Source organism: Nannospalax galili, unplaced genomic scaffold (assembly GCF_000622305.1).
Source record: "Nannospalax galili isolate Female #2095 unplaced genomic scaffold, S.galili_v1.0 scaffold285, whole genome shotgun sequence".
Taxonomy (NCBI): Eukaryota; Metazoa; Chordata; class Mammalia; order Rodentia; family Spalacidae; genus Nannospalax; species Nannospalax galili.
Window position 1 is genome coordinate 518,258 of NW_008355157.1, and position 19,175 is coordinate 537,432.

The 19,175-nt window shown below is 43.4% G+C and overlaps 1 protein-coding gene across 2 annotated transcripts in view; it reads right to left on the reverse strand.

Annotated features, from left to right (window-relative positions):
- The window catches only part of Sptb (spectrin beta, erythrocytic), a 127,751-nt gene extending 113,264 nt beyond the window's left edge, over positions 1-14,487 (reverse strand). The window contains exon 1 of one of the 2 annotated variants that reach the window (XM_017802930.2): positions 13,891-14,051. The gene's annotated coding sequence lies outside the window, so the exon portion shown is untranslated. Of the gene's footprint in view, positions 1-13,890 lie in introns of both variants that reach the window. The other variant, XM_008852129.2, reaches the window with a different exon arrangement.
- Between the last annotated feature and the right edge of the window lie 4,688 nt (positions 14,488-19,175).

Here is a 19,175-nt window from a genome sequence, read left to right on the forward strand (position 1 = left end):
TTCATGGCTTCCTAGATCTTCTAGAAGCTGCTATTAATCTAGTCCACTCTGTCACCTCTGGATCAAGTTTGTTAGCCGTTGGCTATCACTAGCCTCATTATGCACCTCAGAATTCACTGAGATCCCATTTAGTTATCTTGGCTGAGTCCCTTCCTTTACCTTTCTGCCCTCAAGTCTCTATCACAAGGCCTTACTTTGTCCTCTGCCTTCCTTTATCCTGAGCCCATCTTTCCAAGACCTTTGAGGGCCTTCTGTTTATCAGTTCATCTCAGACCTCACACATATTTATAAAGGCCTTCCAGCTCCAATCTCTGCCTTTGGCAGTCAAACACCAGCTCCTATCAATCTCTAGGCACAGAACAGGGCAAAAGAAGAGAGCGTTTGGATGGCAGTGGGAGTGTGTCCATGACAGAGAGTTTTGTTGAAAGAAACAAAACACACTCAAAGGCCTGAGCAAGCAGAATGCTGGTGAGTCCAGCCATTGGTGAAGCTCACTTTTTATATGGGTAAGGCAGAAATGAAAGCAGAACCAACCAACCAAGAAGTATGACAATATTTTACAAAGTAGTTTCCACTTCTATGTGTCTAAGGATAACAAACAAGCCAATAAGTTACATGTACCCAGAAGACAAAAATCTCTATACCAGAATGTTGGAGGTGTGGCTGAAGTTTTTTTAAGTCTTCACCCATATAGAACAAACCCCACATATATGCATCTGCAACATCCATCAAAGAGCCTTTGATTGCTGCATTCTGAGGGTCACTGAAAAATGACGTGGGAGGGACTGTATGCCAGATGAATAAATTTTTCTAGCAATAGGCATATTCTGAAGATGTCAGTTAAAATCAGCTCTTGCTTTTTCTTCCAATAAGTGAAAAGCAGTTGGAGGATAGGGAGGTGGGAAGAGCCCCCACTCAGGTCTGAAGCATTCCTTCTTACCCCTTAACCCCACCTATCAACAGCGAGGCTCTTCCATTAACCCTTCTTCAGAAAGTTCTGTTTGCATCAATTTTGGTTTAGCACAGTGCTGGATATTCCCAAAGCCTCCTCTGTTACCCAATACAATCAGCATTTCTAGAATATCACCCATGGGCCAGAACTGACTTGGGGGCCAAAGTCCCCATGGGAACAAGACACTGTCCCTTTTTCAAGGAACTCAGCCTAGCAGAAGGTCCTATACATGATCAACCAGTGCGAAAAAAAACAAGAGGAAAGGTTGTGTGTCTCCTCAGGTTAGAGAAGAGAGAAAGAGGTTTCAGGAGGGTTTCAAAGAGAAGTTATATCTGATTGGGGTCCTTGGTACATAATATTTAAGAGTCTGTGGCTGAGGAAAAAGCAGGAAGATATTTCTGGCATAGCCGGCAGAAGAACCACAAAGGTATGAGAGTATGTCTCAAGTTGAGCAAGTCAGAAGCATTCAAGGTTGGTGTGAAAGGGAAGAGAAGGACCTGGGGAAGGTAGTCGCAGTAGACTATAAAGGTCCTTGTTGGTCTGCTTAAACTTTTTTTCTTCATTGGGGTTGAACCCAGGGCCTTCCACATGCTAGGTAAGTGCTCTACCACTGAGCTACCTGCAGTGACTTTCCCCTTTAAACTTTATTTGGGAGCATGAGGAACCAAAGAGTTTTAAAACAGTAAAATGACTTAAACTTCTAGTTTTAAAAATAATTCTAAGGTCAGGGTATGGGATGGGTTAGAAGGGTAAAGACTGAAGGTCAATTATTCAAACATAACAGAAATGGTGACTGTGGAAATTTCAAGAGAAGAATTAATTTGGAATTTTTAGAAGAAAATGAACAGGAGTTGACTGCCATATGGATGCCAAAAGTTTGAAAAGAAAAACACACAAAAAGCTGCTGAGGTTCTTACTCTGTGTGTGTGTGTGGAGAGAGAGAGAGAGAGAGAGAGAGAGAGAGAGAGAGAGAGGTGATGTATAATGTGGAGCAATTAACAGAAGAGTAGACTTGGGACAGCTGAGAGGCCCCAGAGCAACAGGAAGAGCCAGACATTTTGATGTGAGAAAAGGATAACAGCCAGGAGAAGGTTGTGAAGCACATCTGGAACTGAGGAAGGAGGCTGAGGCTAGAGAGCGGGATTTACATGCATTGGCAACCCCAGCAATAAAAAACTAGCAGAAAGAAAGGGACAAAAGAAATTAAGAATCAGTAACAAGCAATATAAGAGAGGGAAAGGAGACCTCAGGTCATGGAGGCCAAAGCAAGACCTGGTTTCAAAATGAGGGCGCTTAAGTTACAGTCAAGTCAGGGAGGCCATTGCAGTGAACACTAATTCAGACTTTCTCTAAAGCAATTTTAGTACAGCTGCCTTATGACTGTGGGTACATTGTGCAGTACTAATTAGCATCTCTATCTTCAGATGTCAAAGAACCATGTCGGAAGTAGGCCTCAGAACATTAATTATTTATTAAAAGCTAATAAGGGGATTCAAGCCTATTAGGTTAAATCATTGTAAATATAAAGCAACATATAGGGGTATATAATTAATTACCTCTCCAATTTCAAGCTATTAAAAAATGCATAATTTCAAAGAAAAGAAAAGAAACTCTTAGAATTAAGAGTTAACCTCCACCCAAAGACGGGTGGGCAGAGTGGTTCAAAACAAGCATTCTGAAACAAATAAACCTAGATTCAAGCCCAGCTTGAATCTTACTAGGTAAGTAGTTGGGTAAGTTAACTTCTGTATACCCAATATTTTTAATCTGTGGGATTAAGATAATAATAGCATGAATAGGATATTATAAATACACATGCAAGCTTTTAGTGTAGTGCCAAGTACGTAAGTTCTCAATAAATATTGACTTATTTTTACTCTAAACTCACTTTAAGTTAAAATATACATTAGGTCAGGTACCAAAATTTCAAGCATTCATTCTTTAGTCAATAAATGTTTTTTATTCACTCTCTTCTGTATGTCAAGCATGGCTTTAGGTGCTGGGAATATTTTTAAACTACAAAAAACAACAACAAAAAGAATAAAACCCAGTTCTTCATCACAAGAAGCTTAGCCAAATAGTGTAGAAGGCAGGCTGACAATTCCAAGGCAAATGATCGATCCTGTACCAAAAGAATGAAGAAATGGCCTGAAAATAAGGGGGAAACACTCAGTGCCATCCCGAGACCTATAGAAAGAAGGGGCTGCTAGGCAAGGCAACCAAAACGAGGCAACACATAAGCTGTAAGGGAATCTGCGTGGAAAATTTTGAGGATAATAATAATATTAAGGTGATACATTCATACACCTGGGGGGGGGGAACCTGCCAGAGAGAGAGAGGAAGCTCTTTGCCCAAGGGCACACAGCAAGAGAAAGGGAGCTGGAAGCGTCCCAGTCACTCATCAACCAGCTCAAGGAGACTCTTTGGCTGAGATACATCCTCCCATAATATTTACACCTTCCCCACCTGAGTTTGGGCTATATGATCTACAAAGCAAGCTAAACATCTGTCTGTCCTCTAAGAGTCTGCAATCTAAAAATAGGCAAACTAATCTGTGAACACATTCAGGAACTAGTGATCTCAAATGATCTTTAGGCTCAACGTGGCCCCAAAGGTGAGACTATTAACATATTTTCTGCTCTTCCCTTTGGAAATGTTAAAAAATGGAAAGGAAATATTAAACTTGCTGAATGGGTTCCTTAAAATATTAAAATAGAATATACAATGATCCACCAATTCCATGGCTAGGTATATATATCCAAAAGTAGAAGCAGGGTCTTGAAGAGATATTTGCATTCTGCTAGTGAGATCCTATTCATAGCTGCATTGTTTATAATAGGCAAAGGGTAGAAGTTAGCATTTAAAGGATACAGTGTTTGAGTTTTGGAAGATGAGAAGAGTTCTGGAGATGGATGATGATGACTGCTAGAGAGCAATGTGATTGTGATTTTCTCCACTGAACTGTATACTTAAAAATTGTCTCAATTTTGCCGGGCGTGGTGGCACATGCCTTTAATCCCAGCACTTGGGAGGCAGAGGCAGGCGGATCTCTGTGAGTTCAAGGCCAGCCTGGTCTACATAGTGAGTTCTAGGACAACTGGGGCTACAGGGAGACCCTGTCTCAAAAAGACCGAAAAAAAAATTTGTCTCAATTTTACATTAGGTATATTTATCACAATTTAGAAAAAAGTCATTTTAATGTCATGGTTGCTATGCCTATGAAATAACTATTCTTCACCATTTAGGGGCAAATGTTGTTTCTGATAAGGAGATACAATGTCAGCCTTGGAGGTGTAGCTGAGAGGTGAAACATTCTTCCTAGCAAGGAAAAGGCTGTGGGTTTGATCCCTGGCCACCACTAGATACAGTGCCATGGAAGAGGGATGAGAGCATGAGTCCAGGTATGTCAGAAAACTTTTATCCAAAGGGGCAGCATCCAGCTACCATTTCTTGAGAAAGAGCACCTTTATAACCTGCTAAGAAAGCAGCTTTGCGGGTAGCTATCATCTAACAACAGCGAGTTAATATATTCAATGTATATCAACATCATCTATCAAAAATTACTAAAAGTAGTTAGATATGGTTTCACATGACTGTAATCCCATGATCCTGAGTATGAGGCCATCCTGGGTTTACATAATGACATCTTGTCTCAAAACCACAAACAAAAAGTTTCTAGTAAGTATAAACCTTAGGTCAATTACAAAAGCTTTTTATATTTTTTATTTATTATTTTTATTTTACGTGTACGAGTGTATTGCCTGCATGTATGTGTGTGCACCAGTCCCCAATTACAAAAGTTTAAGGTAAAATAAAATAAATATTTTTTAAATTACTAACAGCTTATTTTCCTTTAAGAGCTTATTTTCAGCCAGGTATGTTGGAGGCATACCTGAAATTCCAAAAATGAAGAAGCTGAGGCAAGAGGATTACAAGTTCAAGACCAATCTGGGCTACGACCCAGCCTCAAGGAACAAAAAGAGATTGGTGAGATGGCTTAGGGGTAAGGAGGCTGTCAAGTCTGACATCTGAATTCAATCCCCTGGAGCCACATGGTGGAAGGGAGAACTGACCTGCAAGTTGGTCTCCAAATTCCACATGCATGGCAGGGCATGTTCACATCTACATGCATATATATGTACACAAAATTAATTTAAAAATAAAATGTGGGGGTGGAAAGACGGCTCAGTGGTTAAGAGCACTGACTGCTCTTGCAGAGGACCCGGGTTTGATTTCCAGCACCCACATGGCGACTACAAACAGTCCTTAACTCCAGTTCCAGGGGAATCCAAAGCGCTCTTCTGACTTCCGTGGCATTGCACGACACGGGTGCACTCACATACATGCAGGCAATACACTCATACACATAAAATAAAAATAATAAATAAAATATTAAAAAAATAAAATGTGAAACAAAATGAAAATAAAAATTAAAAGAGCGTATTACCTGATTGATCAAAATTAAATAGTAATAACAAAAGAAGTCCGCATAGATGGTAATTAACACAGAAACCTACAACTGGCCAATCTGCAGAGAATAAGAGGCTGTAAAGCACTTACTCCCAAATAGCACATTTATATCAAACTACCGTCTCCTAGGGCTCAGGGATCATTGTGGAAGAGGGGGTGGGAAGACTGTAAGAGCCAGAGGTGGTGGATGACCATAGGAAATAGAGTTTTCCAGACAGCTGGTCAATTATTCATATGAACTCACAGCAATGGTAACAGCATGCACAAGTCTCATGCAACCTCAAACCATTCAAAATTCCAGCCTAGACATGGGGAAGTGGGTCAGAAACCCCAACTGTACCTAAGGAACTACTGGCAACCAGTGGCTGCTGGGAGAGGGAAAGTCAGCCTCTTTCAAGGCTGTGACTCTTGGTAGGTTAACCACTCTCCAGTGGATAGACCCACACTGAAGGACATTTGGAGACACAAATTAGACCCAACAGGCCTTATTATATATGCAAGAGAGTATACTAAAAAAGAAAATTAGACAGGGGCAGCCTGAGGAGGTATGAATAGGTTGGACTCTAAATACCATTAATTTATATTGTATGAAAACCACAAATACTCAATTTATGGTAATGGAGAGATGGCTCAGAGGTTAAGAACACTGAGTGATCTTGCAGAAGACCCGGGTTCGAATCCCAGCACCCACATGGCAGGTAACAACTGTCCTAACTCCAGATCCTGGGGATCCAACAGCCTCTTCTGTCCTCCATGGGCATTGCACGACACAGGTGCACTTACCTGCACACAGGCATAACACTTATACACATAAAATAAAAATAATAAAGTATTTTTTAAAATTTTTTTAAAAAAGAAAATCACACATACTCAATTTAAAATTCTTTTAAAAGAAGTCCAGAACTGTATTTTAATCAGTCATACATGTAACTGACCCTTCAACAACAGTGGAAACCAAAGCAACCACTGTGGAATGGGGTGCACTAGGAAGGCTGTCTAGCCTTGAATCTGGGTCCTGATAGAAACCACTCCAAATCTACAGGAAATGTTTGGGACTCAGCAAGCAGAGGCAGACAAAAGGTGGTCCCAGTAGAGGGTTTGAGACGGGAAGGGTGAAAAATGAGAGTAGAAAAACCGGTTGCAGCCGGAGTACAAGGTCTCTTAATGTCGACTTGATGAATTTGGCTTCCACTCCTACTCTGTGCCACTGGAAGCTTTGGAGAGGGTATTACATAAGACAGTTTTCAGTATGGGAAGGTTTGGAGAGGGAGACCTTTCATTGACAGAACACTGGACTCCAGGCCACCTAGGAATATGTCAGAGTTACTACATGACAAAGCCTCCCAAGTCACCAGAAATCGAAGCCAAACATAGATTGTTGCTAGGTTAAATACTTTAAAATATGCCAGGCCAGTGCTTAGATGCACATGGGACTTTTCTTAAAGCATACACGGGGAGGAGGGAGGTGGTGGGGAGGGTTTGGAGAGATGGAGAGATGGCTCTGCAGTTAAGAGCACTGCCTGCTGTTGCAAAGGATCCAGGTTCAATTCCCAGCATCCACATGGCAGCTAACAACCATCTGTAACTCCAGTTCCAGGGGAATCCGATGCCCTCTTCTGACCTCTTCTGTGCACTTACACATATGCAGGCAATACACTCACCACACATAAAAATAAAAATAATAATTGCAATATTTCTTAAAAAGAATAGATGGAAAATTGTTGACAGGAGTAGCTTCTTAGAAGTTAGACTGAAGGTAGCTGGAGACTTGCTTTTCATTGTAAAAGCTTATATAATGTGGATATACATTTTAAATAGGTACATGAATTCATTTTATAAATTTTAAAAGTTTTCTTTAGACAAAGACCAGAAAGCATCAAAAATGTTGGAACTTTAACCAGTAAATTCAAAATGTTCCTAATTATCAAGTGACATATATTTCAATCCTCTCACTGCCCTATCTTCATCTCTATCTAGAGTGGAGATGTGAGAATGAACTAAAAGACACAGCCTAAGGCTTCACTTCAAAGCAAATAGATGCATGAACCATCCATAATAAAACATCTCTATTTTTTTGTATGGTAAATGAAAAATCAACTCCTCAATGAAAACAGAAATAAAAAATAATAGACCAGAGTACATTTGATGAGTAAGTGGCTTTTTTATTTTTCCATTTGTTCAGACCAAAAATAATTGAGTCATCCTTGACTTGCTTTTTTTTCTTCCCCTCTTATCCTCTCTATCCAAATCCTATCAACTCTACCTTCCAAATATATCCAGAATCCAGCTGCGAATCACCACCTCCATTTCCCTGATGTATCATCTTTCACCTGAACTTCAGCCATTTTCCTTGAGCTCTCTGCTTCCATCTTCATCCTCCACAGTCAACCCTCAGGGTGCCTGGGAGGTCTTTAAACACAAGCCTGAACAGGTCACTTTCCTATCCACAATATCTCCTGAATTCTTATCTCACTTGGACTCAAATTAGAACCTGAATCTCCATTCCAAACACCCCAGGATCGCCTCTCGTGTTTCATTTGGATCTCTGCTGAGATGCAGCCTCCTCAGAACCTTTCCTGATTGTCCCACCTCACCTCACAGCACCAAGTCTTGCTTGTTTGGTATTTCTTATAACTCAGGATACTATTATCTACCCATCTGCTGTTTGTTGGTGTCATTTAGTGCTTGTTTCTCCCAAGGAGGACGTGTGCTCCATAGTGTTGGACTTTTTTTCCACGTTCGCTGTTGTACCCCCTGAGAATATAGTAAATAAATGAGAATTCCATAAATATTCGTTGGAGAGTGAAGGAAGTACAAACCAAAAGCAGCCAACATCAACATTATGGGGTGAGGGAGGGGGAGATTTTTGAAGTCCAAACTGAGGACGAAGCATAATGATGCTCCGTTAACTTGGGATAAGAGATTGAAAGAGTCAAAACACCAATAGACAAGCACAGAAACCCAACGTTTATCTATAGCCTGCTGCTGGGAATCCATTAATTCGTGCTTTGCAGCATCATTAATATATACTCCACAGGCCATTCTTGAGGTTTTGTGGCTATCTTAGAGTGTGAATACTACCACCAGCTTCCCTCTCCTTCTCTCCAAAACCAATAAACTTAGAAAGCTCTGCTGAAGGAAGAAAACAATCACTGGTCCAGAACATTTAATTCTCCCATGAAGGAGATCTAGGAAGGCTCCAGCTGTGGAACTAGGAAATTTGTGTCAACTCATGTCTGGGACCAGTATACATTTCTAATTCAGTTCCCCAACTGTAAAGGGGGTACAATATGATCTTCCCTCCATGTGGTCATTATAAGATAAAAAGAAGTGACAACAAAGGCACCCTGAGAACTGAAGGGACAGTGTCTGAGTGATCACTGTCTTGAACTAGGGCAAGTCTACCTTGTATCAGACCCTAACCCACATTCTTTTTCCACTGCTGGGGACCTTTTTCTAAAGAAGGATCTGGTCCCCCCTGAAACACACATCTCCAGTTAAAACAACATGCACTGATTTCAACATGAACTTCTAAATGTGTTCAACAAAAGGATCCCAAGCCATCTTCACTGTGTGGTCACACTCCAGCCATGGCCTTTCTCTGAGAACACCATTTCTTTCAAGCATGCTATCCAGTCACTGCTTATTTGAAGGTCTACCTCCCCAGTAGTCAGTGGGCCTCCATCTGACCCCTTTTTATGTCCTGAGCACATACCAGTGTGAGGCGTGTGTGGTAGATACCTTATGTTTGCTCTTTTTTACTACATCTCAATCGCTTTCTCAGGCCTTTCCAGCCAAGTCTCTATGATTTATGGCTCAGAGCCAGTGTTATGAAAGGCTTCTTCTTACCTTTGTACTCCCAAGGAAGGTAAGGTCGAAAGGTAACGCTGATTCACCACTCCTAAGGGTCTTCTAGAAACAGACAAGAACTGAGTACAGGGGCAGAATGAAGTTCCAGACCCTTTTACGATGCTTATAACTTAAGTCTTCAGATGTAGCTCATTTGTATTGGAAGTGCTATGAATTCTCACGAGATACGCCCATATTTAAGTCTGGTACAAACAGAAATGATTTTCAACTTATTCATTTTTTAAGATTATACAAGTTTCTGCTCTTTCCACACTAATAGAAACTTCTGAACTGACTATAATTCAAAGCAATTATTGTTCTTTGACTGTCAAGGTGCCCTGTTTCTCTTTTCATAAATATCCTGCAGGATCCCTGCCCAGTTCAATGCAAAGACTTTTTTTCTAGTCCTGTGCCTATTCATTTGCTAAATTTATAGCATTCAAATGAAAGAAAGGAGGCCTGCTTTTGCCCCCATTGCTAGCATGATATATGTCTGGGTTTTAATTGCCCTTTAATTATACCCTCAGCCAGGTCTGCACAGATATAACAGAAATAAAACATTATAGCAAAGTGTGAGAAGACCTTGCTGAGAGGTAGGAAGGAGACAGCTTTGTAGTATTTCCTGCACCAGAAGGAAAGAGCAAAGTGAGGGGTGGACATGGTATGTCATAAGCTAGCCAAACAATTCACCAAGGAAGCATTCTGTCCATGTCTGCACTTCAGCCTTTCAACTCTGTGAGCTGCAAGGCTAATGATCCCCTAATGATTTGATGCTCAGCTAAGTCTGGTTGAAAATGGAAGCCCTCAGATTGCTTGGCTGTGAATTAAGAAATAAGCACAGCAACAAAAGGAAGCAGTCTCTGACATTTTCTAAATATTTACCAATAGGAGTTGACTATTCAGTGAGAGGAACCAGATCTGACAGGGAATTCTCCTGACTGCCTCCCATACTCCCTGTTGATCTCCATCTCCACCTTTCAAGCCAGCAGACCTTTACCTCCTGGGGTTGTCAGAAGAAAGAAACATGTATGATAACCCCAGTAAAGACAGTGTAATGGTTCTAGTGTACAGACCAGCACATGTACTTTTCTTCCCAGATTTCTTCTCTACAATACAACAACAGCAGCAACAACAAATCTGTCCATAAAGACTAAAATAAGTCAATACAAACTACTCTAAAGATAAAATACCTCTTTGCAAATATGCTCTGTCTTAAAACCTCAGTGGTTTTAATAGGCTGAATTTCAGGAAACAAGCATTATTGGCCTTGGGAGAGAAAGAGATACAGGAAAGAAATGTGTTAGAATGTTAAGAAGTAAGGAAGCAGGCTGGAGTGATGGCACAGCGGTTAAGAGCACTAGCTACTCTTGCAGAGGACCCAGGTTTGAGTCCCAGCACCCAGATGGTGGCTAACAACCACCCATAATTCCAGTTCTAGGGAATCTGGCACCCTCTTCTGACCTCCTGGACATTGCACGGCACGAGTTCACTTACACACATGCAGGAAAGACACTCATACACAAAAAATAAAAATAATAAAATTTTTTTTAAAAGAAGGAAGGAAGCCACATAGATGATCAGGTAACTGCAGCTGTCTCACCTTTAAGCAAGGGATCATACAGACAAAAGGCTGGGCTCAGTGACCTCCAAGGTCCCTTCCAATGCCAATCCTGTTTGCCTCATGAATTTTTTATAGTCATCCTCTGTCCTACCACACTGTCCCTATGCATCATCAAGCCCTTCTGGCCACTTCCAGGACTAAAAGGAAAAATCTGGTTAAAAAAAAAAAAATCCATGCTTTGACTACTGCCAAATTATAATTCTGTCCTTGAAACAATGACACAAAAATAATAGGCCAGGCTAAAAACTTTTGAATAAATAAATGCCCAATACTACCTTTAGGTAATATTAAGCTTCTCTGATATAAGCAGAATTATGATTTGAGATCCAAGAGAGCGAAGAGTCTGAAGCTTCAGGAATCAATGCCTCAGGCAAATTTTCCCAACTGATTCTTCTACATCCCCTACTGAGTATCTACTAATCTTAAAAATACAGTGGAAGTAAGCAGCTGAGCTTGAATCCTGGACTCATCTCTCATCAGCCGTGTCATGTGAGCCAGTTATCTGATTCTCTGAATCCATTTCCTCACTTAAAAAATGATCGTTTGTGGCGGAGTGTGGTAACACATGCCACTAATCCCAGCACTTGAGAGGCAGAGGCAGGCGGATCTCTGTGAGTTCAAGGCCAGTCTGGTCTACATAGTGAGTTCCAAGACAGCTGGGGCTACAGGGAGACCCTGTCTCAAAAAACACCAAAACAAAAACCCAAGAGGTTCCTAAGTACCTTCATAATAGACATTTGTGTGTGTGTGTGTGTGTGTGTGTGTGTGTGTACCCACTCGAGTTTGTGGAGGTCAGAAGATAACTTCGTGAAGTCCACCACCAGGTTTGCACAGCAAGCACCTTTACCCCTGAGCCATCTCACCAGCCCTGTTTCTTGACTTTTAAAATGCTGATAATCTGAGCTATCTCGCAGAGTTGACAATGAAGACAACATAAAGAAATCTGTGATCATTCATTCATTCTCTCATTCATTCAACAAAGATTAACTGAGAATCAAGCCAAGCAACGGTACATACAAGATAGTCTAAAAGTTATTATTATTTTTATTTATCAAAAACCTGCTGTTTTCCAGAACGGTGACTGACTCAAATTCAAAACTGTCACTCACACTTCGTTTGCCTAAAATAGTTGTGTTTATTTTGCCAAACACAATTCCAGGTGGGAGCCTGCCTCCCATCATGGCTTTATCCCCAAGCTAACAATCCAACAGGTGTTCCATGGCAGGATACCTTCAGAACGCTTAGAAGAAGCAATGACCAGAGAAAAAGGTAGTGTCCCAGCTCTCTGCTGGGCAAGTCACTCAGGAAAACTTGATATGCCTGTGCTACAAGGCCCAGCCTGGATGCTTGGGAGTTTTCGGGTGCTTTCAATTCCATGAGTGGACTCTGTGTCTTCTGAGAACTCCAGATTAACAGAACTGGCTCATCCCCAACCCATACCTCTGAGCCACTGATAAAGCTAGGAACAACAGCTAAAGGGTCTGTCCTTTCTCAACTGAGCTTTACTGTAGCATAGAATTTGATAAAGATTTGTATAAATGGTCCACCTTTGGAGTCAGTTCATTTCAAGGCTGGTGGGCTCTTCTCTACTGTAAGTTTAATATTCCTGTTGTTAGCTATCCCCAAGACCTTTGGGGTGCTGGACATTCAGTGAACAGCACTAAGAATCTCCCATAACATTCTAGAACCCAGGGCTCATTGTAAAAACGTAAAAGTCTGGTCTTGGGATAGGAAATGACTCCCTGTTGGTTGGCTGTGGGGGGAGGGGGGTGACACTTAAAGAGGGAATTGAGAGTAAAATTCTGAACATCTGTGAAGCTAAGGGTAGGCAGTCTAAATGTGCCTGAAATGTTTGCTCTGTAGATGCCTCTCATTCAGGAGCTCTCTAAATCACCTTCCTTGGAAATGGAACTATATACATCATGACTGCTACAGGCGTGGATTTGCATGGCTGCCTCCTACCTTGAGGTGACAGCCTATCCTCTCCACACTGAAGTTCTCAGTAAAGCAGGCTGTCACTACATTCTCCCACCCTACCCCGCCGGATGCATCTCAAGCAGTGGTTTCTCTGCATTTTCCTTCAGCGAGTTAAGGGTGTTATTAACTCCTGTCACCTCTAATTGCTCACTGAAAACAGTGGTTTGGATATTAATAGGCTACAAGTCGGGGCCCTACCTAAGGCTCGTTGTCACGGAAACTGTACTCAAGTACCCGAAGCTATCTCCCCCTTGGGAAGTCTCGGTAAATTTGGTGGGTCTTGATGATTGTGTTAAAGCTCTTAGGGCTTCCACTTTCTGTTATATCTTGGGGTCAAATTGTTGGAACCGGAACAAAGGATTAGGGTGGACAGTCGGTGCTTCGGGACTAGGAGCTCTGAGAGAAGGGTGTGTGGGGAGGGGTCCTTGAAGTATAGTTTTGGGGCACTTTGTTCTTTCCTCTCTCCGTCTACACTGGGCCACTCTGCACGTTCTGCACAGCATCCAGAGGCCCGGCCCCCCTCCACTGCCCTGAACTGTCCTCCCTGTCAGGGTACGGGGCGGCCAGCGAGAGCAGAAGCCAAGTTCCAGAAGAGGATTTGACCCGCCCCAGGGTTGAGAAGTCCAGCAGAGAGAGGCTCAGGGAGCAGCGCGGGGAGTCGGACAGGCGACACGCAGGATCCCCTCTACTCCCAGGCGAGGGTCCTGGGGGAAGCGAGGAGCACACACATCCCAACCCGGCTCCCAGAGCCCGGGCTAACACTCAAGACCCCGCTGTCCTAAGCCGGCGCCAGGCTAGCCCAGCGCCCCAGAAGCCCGCGTGGGTCCCAGAGTGACGCCTGCCGCAGCCGCCAGGGCCTCCAGGGCTCCGCACCCTCCCGCTGGTGTCGGCCCCCGGGGACCAGCTCCCCCACCCCGTCCCCGATTCCCCCTGCACCAGCCCCCCGGGCCATCTCTGCCCGTGCTCCGGCTGCGCGCGCCGGCCCCGGCTCCCTCCCGCCGCCAGTCCTCCCGGGACTCACCTGCGCTGGGGCAGAAGCGGCGGCCACCGCGAGCCCGGGGGCGGCGGCGCAGGGGGAGGAGGGCAGCGCGGGGCTCCTGGCACAGCGACCGCCGGGCGCCTGGTGCTGCCGAGCCGCGGACCCGCCCAGAGATATAAATAACATTATCTGAGGAGGGACATTCCTGCCGGGGGACATCGCTGCTGCCGGGACCAGATAGTCCCGCGGCGGGGGGGGGGGGGGGGGGGGGGCGGCCCCCTCCAGGCCCGCCTTCCCCACCCACTCCCGCACCTGCCAATCAGCCTGCGTGCTCCCGGGCACCTGCCCAGCCTCCGCCGCCGGACCCCGGGTACCCCCATCAGCCCTCCCACCCCAGATCCCGCGCCACCCCGAGTGTCTGGCCGCGGGAAATGGGCTCCACCTGCAGCTCAGGCCTAAGTCCTGAGCCCAAAGCGCCAAGCCGGGCGGCGAAATGCGCCCTTCCTGCCTTTCCCGCCCTGCGTCCCCTCGGCCTACAATCGGGTTTTTTAAACACTGTAAAAGACACGTTTAGGCCGTAGAGTGGGCGAGGAGGGCACCCAGGCTGCTGCGCCCCTTCTGAGACCGGGTGGAAGGGACAGATTGTTCCCGGGGGCTGGTTATATTAGAAAGCGTGCTCCTGGGTCGGTGCTCCTGCCGGTGGGAAGAGCAGACGCTGGGAGTGCAGGGGGTGGGCACTGGGCCCGAGGCTCCCGCCCCCAGCCTGCCTGCTACCCCAGTGTAGTCCTGGAGAACCGGCGATGCTGGGCTGCCCGCAGCCCGCAGTCGCAGTCGCAGGACTCCGGCACAGTGCGGGGACCGAAATCAACAGGCAAACCTGCACACCCGCCCACCTGCACCTTCCTGTGGGCCAGGGTCTCCTGGTGAGACCCGGCTTTCCTCCTGTAAGCTTCGCTGGGGTGGGGTACAGTAGGCCAGGGGAGGCACTAGAAAAAGAGTGCCAAGGAGGAGCGATTAGGCACCTCCACGTCGACTTCGGAGAATGACACAGAGGAACATGGGCGGCTTGCAAGGCAGTCTGTTTCCTTGACTTTTTAACAATACAAGGTCATTGCTCTATAAGGTTTGCTGCAAGCCGTGCTGCCTTTTTTTTTCCTACACCTGCTGGGTCTGAGATGCTCTCCCGCCGGCCATCAGCCCAGGTATTCTCAGGTGTAATGGAGGTAGCAGCAGGCATTACAAAGAGCATAGATGCAGAAGAGAGTTTTAACTTTGACTAATGTTACCTGGGATTCTTAACAGGGAAACAGCCTTAATCTTGAGTTATTTGCTTGAGTGTATAATTATGCTGTTTTCCAGGATTCATCAGGAAAAGGGTGTTTAATTGCCAGATGTTCAAGCTTAGTTTATGTATTGAATGTACACAAAAGACATTTCACTGGCTCCTGCAGTCACATTAGTTGAGAGTGGGTATTTGGACAGTAAGAAATGCTGAGTGGGCCAAACTCCACAGGTATTACAAAGCCACAAAATGCTTCTTGTGAGTCCTTGTTATGGGCCAATTTCCCAAGAGACACTAGAAAGATGACACGACAATAACCATGGCCATCCAAGGGGTTAGCAGAGTCCCTCCCCAACCCTTCGCTAATGACATCTAAGAATCCATTTGTAGGGACTGGGGATGCAACTTTTCAGAAGAGGGCAAGCATAACACTCCAAGGCCCAGCATCCCTCACCACACACAAATCATTTGTTTTGCTTATTACTGAGTCAGAAACATGTTTTTTTTTTTTTTTTAAATCAAATTCTGGCAAGAAAAACAGGCCAACTTCAAAAGCTAGGACTGTTACATATCACAAGTAGAAATCCTTGATCTCGTTTTGAAAGAAAAAAAGGAGGAAATTACGTATTTATAGTTTGAAAACCCTTGTGTGAATAAACATTAAATAAATTCATGATTCTCCAGAATTGGCATGCTGCAGCTACATAATTATATATTACAGGAAACAGATAATTCCTTAGCTATAGGTTTGTAGCATTGAACAGTTGCACACATATTTTTCTTTGAAGCCTTAAAATTTATAATTTTCAACTAACAAGAAAAAAATTAATATGATAAAAGCTCCAAAGCAAGAGACAGATTACCCCAAGATTTTACAAACTAGCTCAGCTGCTTTACTTATCTCCGCTTTAGCTGATAGCTAAATAATTCAATACAACTTCATTTGCTGCAGATCCTGTTATCCTGACAGCATCCCCAAATGCTTTACAGCTAATAGGGTTACAGTGAAATGATAAATCAGAATTGAGAGACGGAGGAAGTTCAGAAGCCCAGAGGGAAAGGGCTTTGTCCAATAAGGGACAGAGAACAGGAATGAGAAATCCGGGAGAGTAAAAAAGGTTAGAAGGGAATGCTGATACAAGACTCCAATAACCAGGTCATTGTTGAGAACTGCCGGCAGTCAAGTCTTCAGAGAATTCAGAAGATTCTAAAGTGCCTTCATCTTCAATGATCAAGGGACTGTCCCTGCCGGTGTCCCTGTCCATGTTGACACTTTGTACTTCCAAGCTTCTCAGGAAGCTTCCCTAGTTAATCTGCAGCTTTGGAAGAGTTCTGGGACCAGAAGGGAAGACATGCATTTAAGACTATGGTAGATGCTGTCAGCCAGGGAGTGGGAGGAAGGCCTCAGGGAGCTGTCTGCCTAGCTCTAGCTGAAATCAGTAGGTGAAGGCAATGGGATGGAAATTCGGACACTAGAGGCATCTAACATGAGATTTCTGCTATATACCCTCCATCTGTCTCTCTTTCTCTCTCTCGTTGAGTCAGTATGGTCTAGGCTGGCCTCAAACTTACTATATAGCCTAGGCTGCCCTTGCAATCCTCCTGCCTCAGCTTACTGAGCGCTGGGATTACAGGCAGGTGCTATCATGCTCAGCCACTCTCTGAAATTTTCACAATGAGATTGTATTATTTGATAGGAAGCAGAGACAATAAGGAGAATAGGTAAGGTTGGATAGAGACTGTGGGTCGAACATACACATTTAGCTTTTCTTCTACCCTAAATTTCACTTTTAAAAAAAGATACAATATAGGAATCTAAAAGCACAGGGACACTTTTTAAAAGGGTAAAAATAGGAGCTACAGAGGTGGTTCAGCAATCAAGAGCACTGTCTGCTCTTGTAGAGGACCCAGATTTGGTTCCTAGCACCCACATGGCAGCTAAGAGCCATCCTAACTCCAGTTCCAGGGGATCTGATGCCCTCTTCTGACCTCCACAGGCATTGCATGACACAGGAGGATATATACATGCAGGCAATACACTCATACATAAAATAAAAATAATGAAATATATTTTTTGAAAGGGTAAAAATGGTCCAAGAATGTTTAGGAAATCTTGAAATACATAAAAAAGGTAAAGAGCTGATTCCCAGAGAAAATCAGAAGTCAAACAAACAGGCTCAGGAGAAGGAACAGTTCAAGAAAGGTCTAGACTAGAGTCAAAGGGCACGAAAGAGGAAACTCTGGGACTGAACAATTCATTAAGGAGCCTCCTTTCCAAGTAGGGACCTAATGGGCAGAACCTGGCATCTCTGGCCCCAGAACTGAAAGGGAATCATCAGTGTCTCAGGATAGGATGTCTCTACCCATGAAGACAGTTATGGTAAACTGAATGAGTAGGCAATACCCATTCATACATAGAGATGATCAGGCCATCAAAATCCCCAAACACTTTGTCAGGATATGGGGAGACAAACACATGGATGAAAAGCACCAAACAACTAGCAGAAGACATAGCATCAGAGAAGACTTAATAAAGGAAGCCAAAGATAAATATGAAATTAATTTTATTTTATTCATCAAGATTTGAAAGAATATTTGATCTCTGACAGTGAGAAAGACGTCTTAGATATTTAAAAAGTAATTTGTGGGATCATCAAGATGGTTCAGCAGGTAAAACCACCTGCCACCAAGCCTGATGACCTAAATTCCATCCCTGGGACCCACATGATGGAAAGAGACCCAACGTCCATTAGCTGTCCTCTAACCTCTACACATGTATTGAGGTACCCCTCCCACAAAATAAATTATAATTTTAAAAATTAAAAAGTGGGGCTGGAATGATGGCTCAGCCATTAAGAGCATGTATTTCTTTTGCAAAGAACCTGAATTTGGTTCCCAGCACCCATGTCGGTTGGCTCAAAACTGCCTGTAACTCCAGGGGATCTGATACCCTCTTCTGGACTCTGTGGGCACTTGCACTCAAGTATGCACAGACCCATACACAGACACATACATATACATAAAATCAAAAAGAAAAAATATTTTGAAAATTAAAAGCAAAAACATAAAGTAAAATCAGGGCTGGAGAGATGGCTCAGTGGTTAAGAGAACTGACTGCTCTTGTAGAGGACCTGGGTTAAGTTCCCAACACTCACATGGCAGCTAACAACTGTCTGAACTCCAGTTCCAGGGGATCCAACGCCCTCTTCTAACCTCAGCAGGTATTGCATGCTGTGGTACACCTACATACACGCAGGCAAAACCTTCCTACACATATAATAATAAAGACTTAAAAATAAATAAAACCAATAAAAATAAAATAAGTAAATAAAATTTAAAAGCAAACAAAGATTCATTAGCTGATAAGGAAAACAAGCTGGAGTGGATTTAATAGAAATAGAAGCCACAGAAATTTCCCAAAAATCCAGAGCAAAAGAGAGCTAGATGGAAAGCTCATGAAGACAGTCGAAAGTCATGGAGATGAGCTTTGCAAATTCAGTATCTCCCTAATCAAAATTACAAAAGGAAAGAAAAAGAAGAGTGGAAAGAAGAACTAATAAAGAGAAAATATGGTAAAATTTCTGAGCCTAAGAAAAATATGAATTTTCAAATTATAAAATTCTCCTGAGTTAAGAACCAGATGAAGATTTTTATAGTTTTAATATTATGAAGAAATTCTCTGATTTTATTTATAAAATCTAAGACCTTGAAGAAAATTAAATCATAAAGCAAAAAACTGTAATGCAATAGACTCACTTGCTGTGTTCCAAGTTAAGCTGCTCTAGAAAAACTATTTTTAAGTCAGGCATGGTGGCCCAGAAGGCTGAGGCAGGAGGGCTGCAGAATTTGAGGCCAGCCTCAGATATCTAGTAAGTTCAAGAACATCCTATACTACCTATTAAGACCATGTTTCAAACACACAAAGACCAAAAAAAGAAGGCCTCAGCCAGTTCAGCTGGTAAAGGACTTGCTATGCTAGCATGAAAACTTGAGTTCAGATCACCATTGCCCATGTAAAGGCTGGGTATGGCAGTGCTGCAGGTAA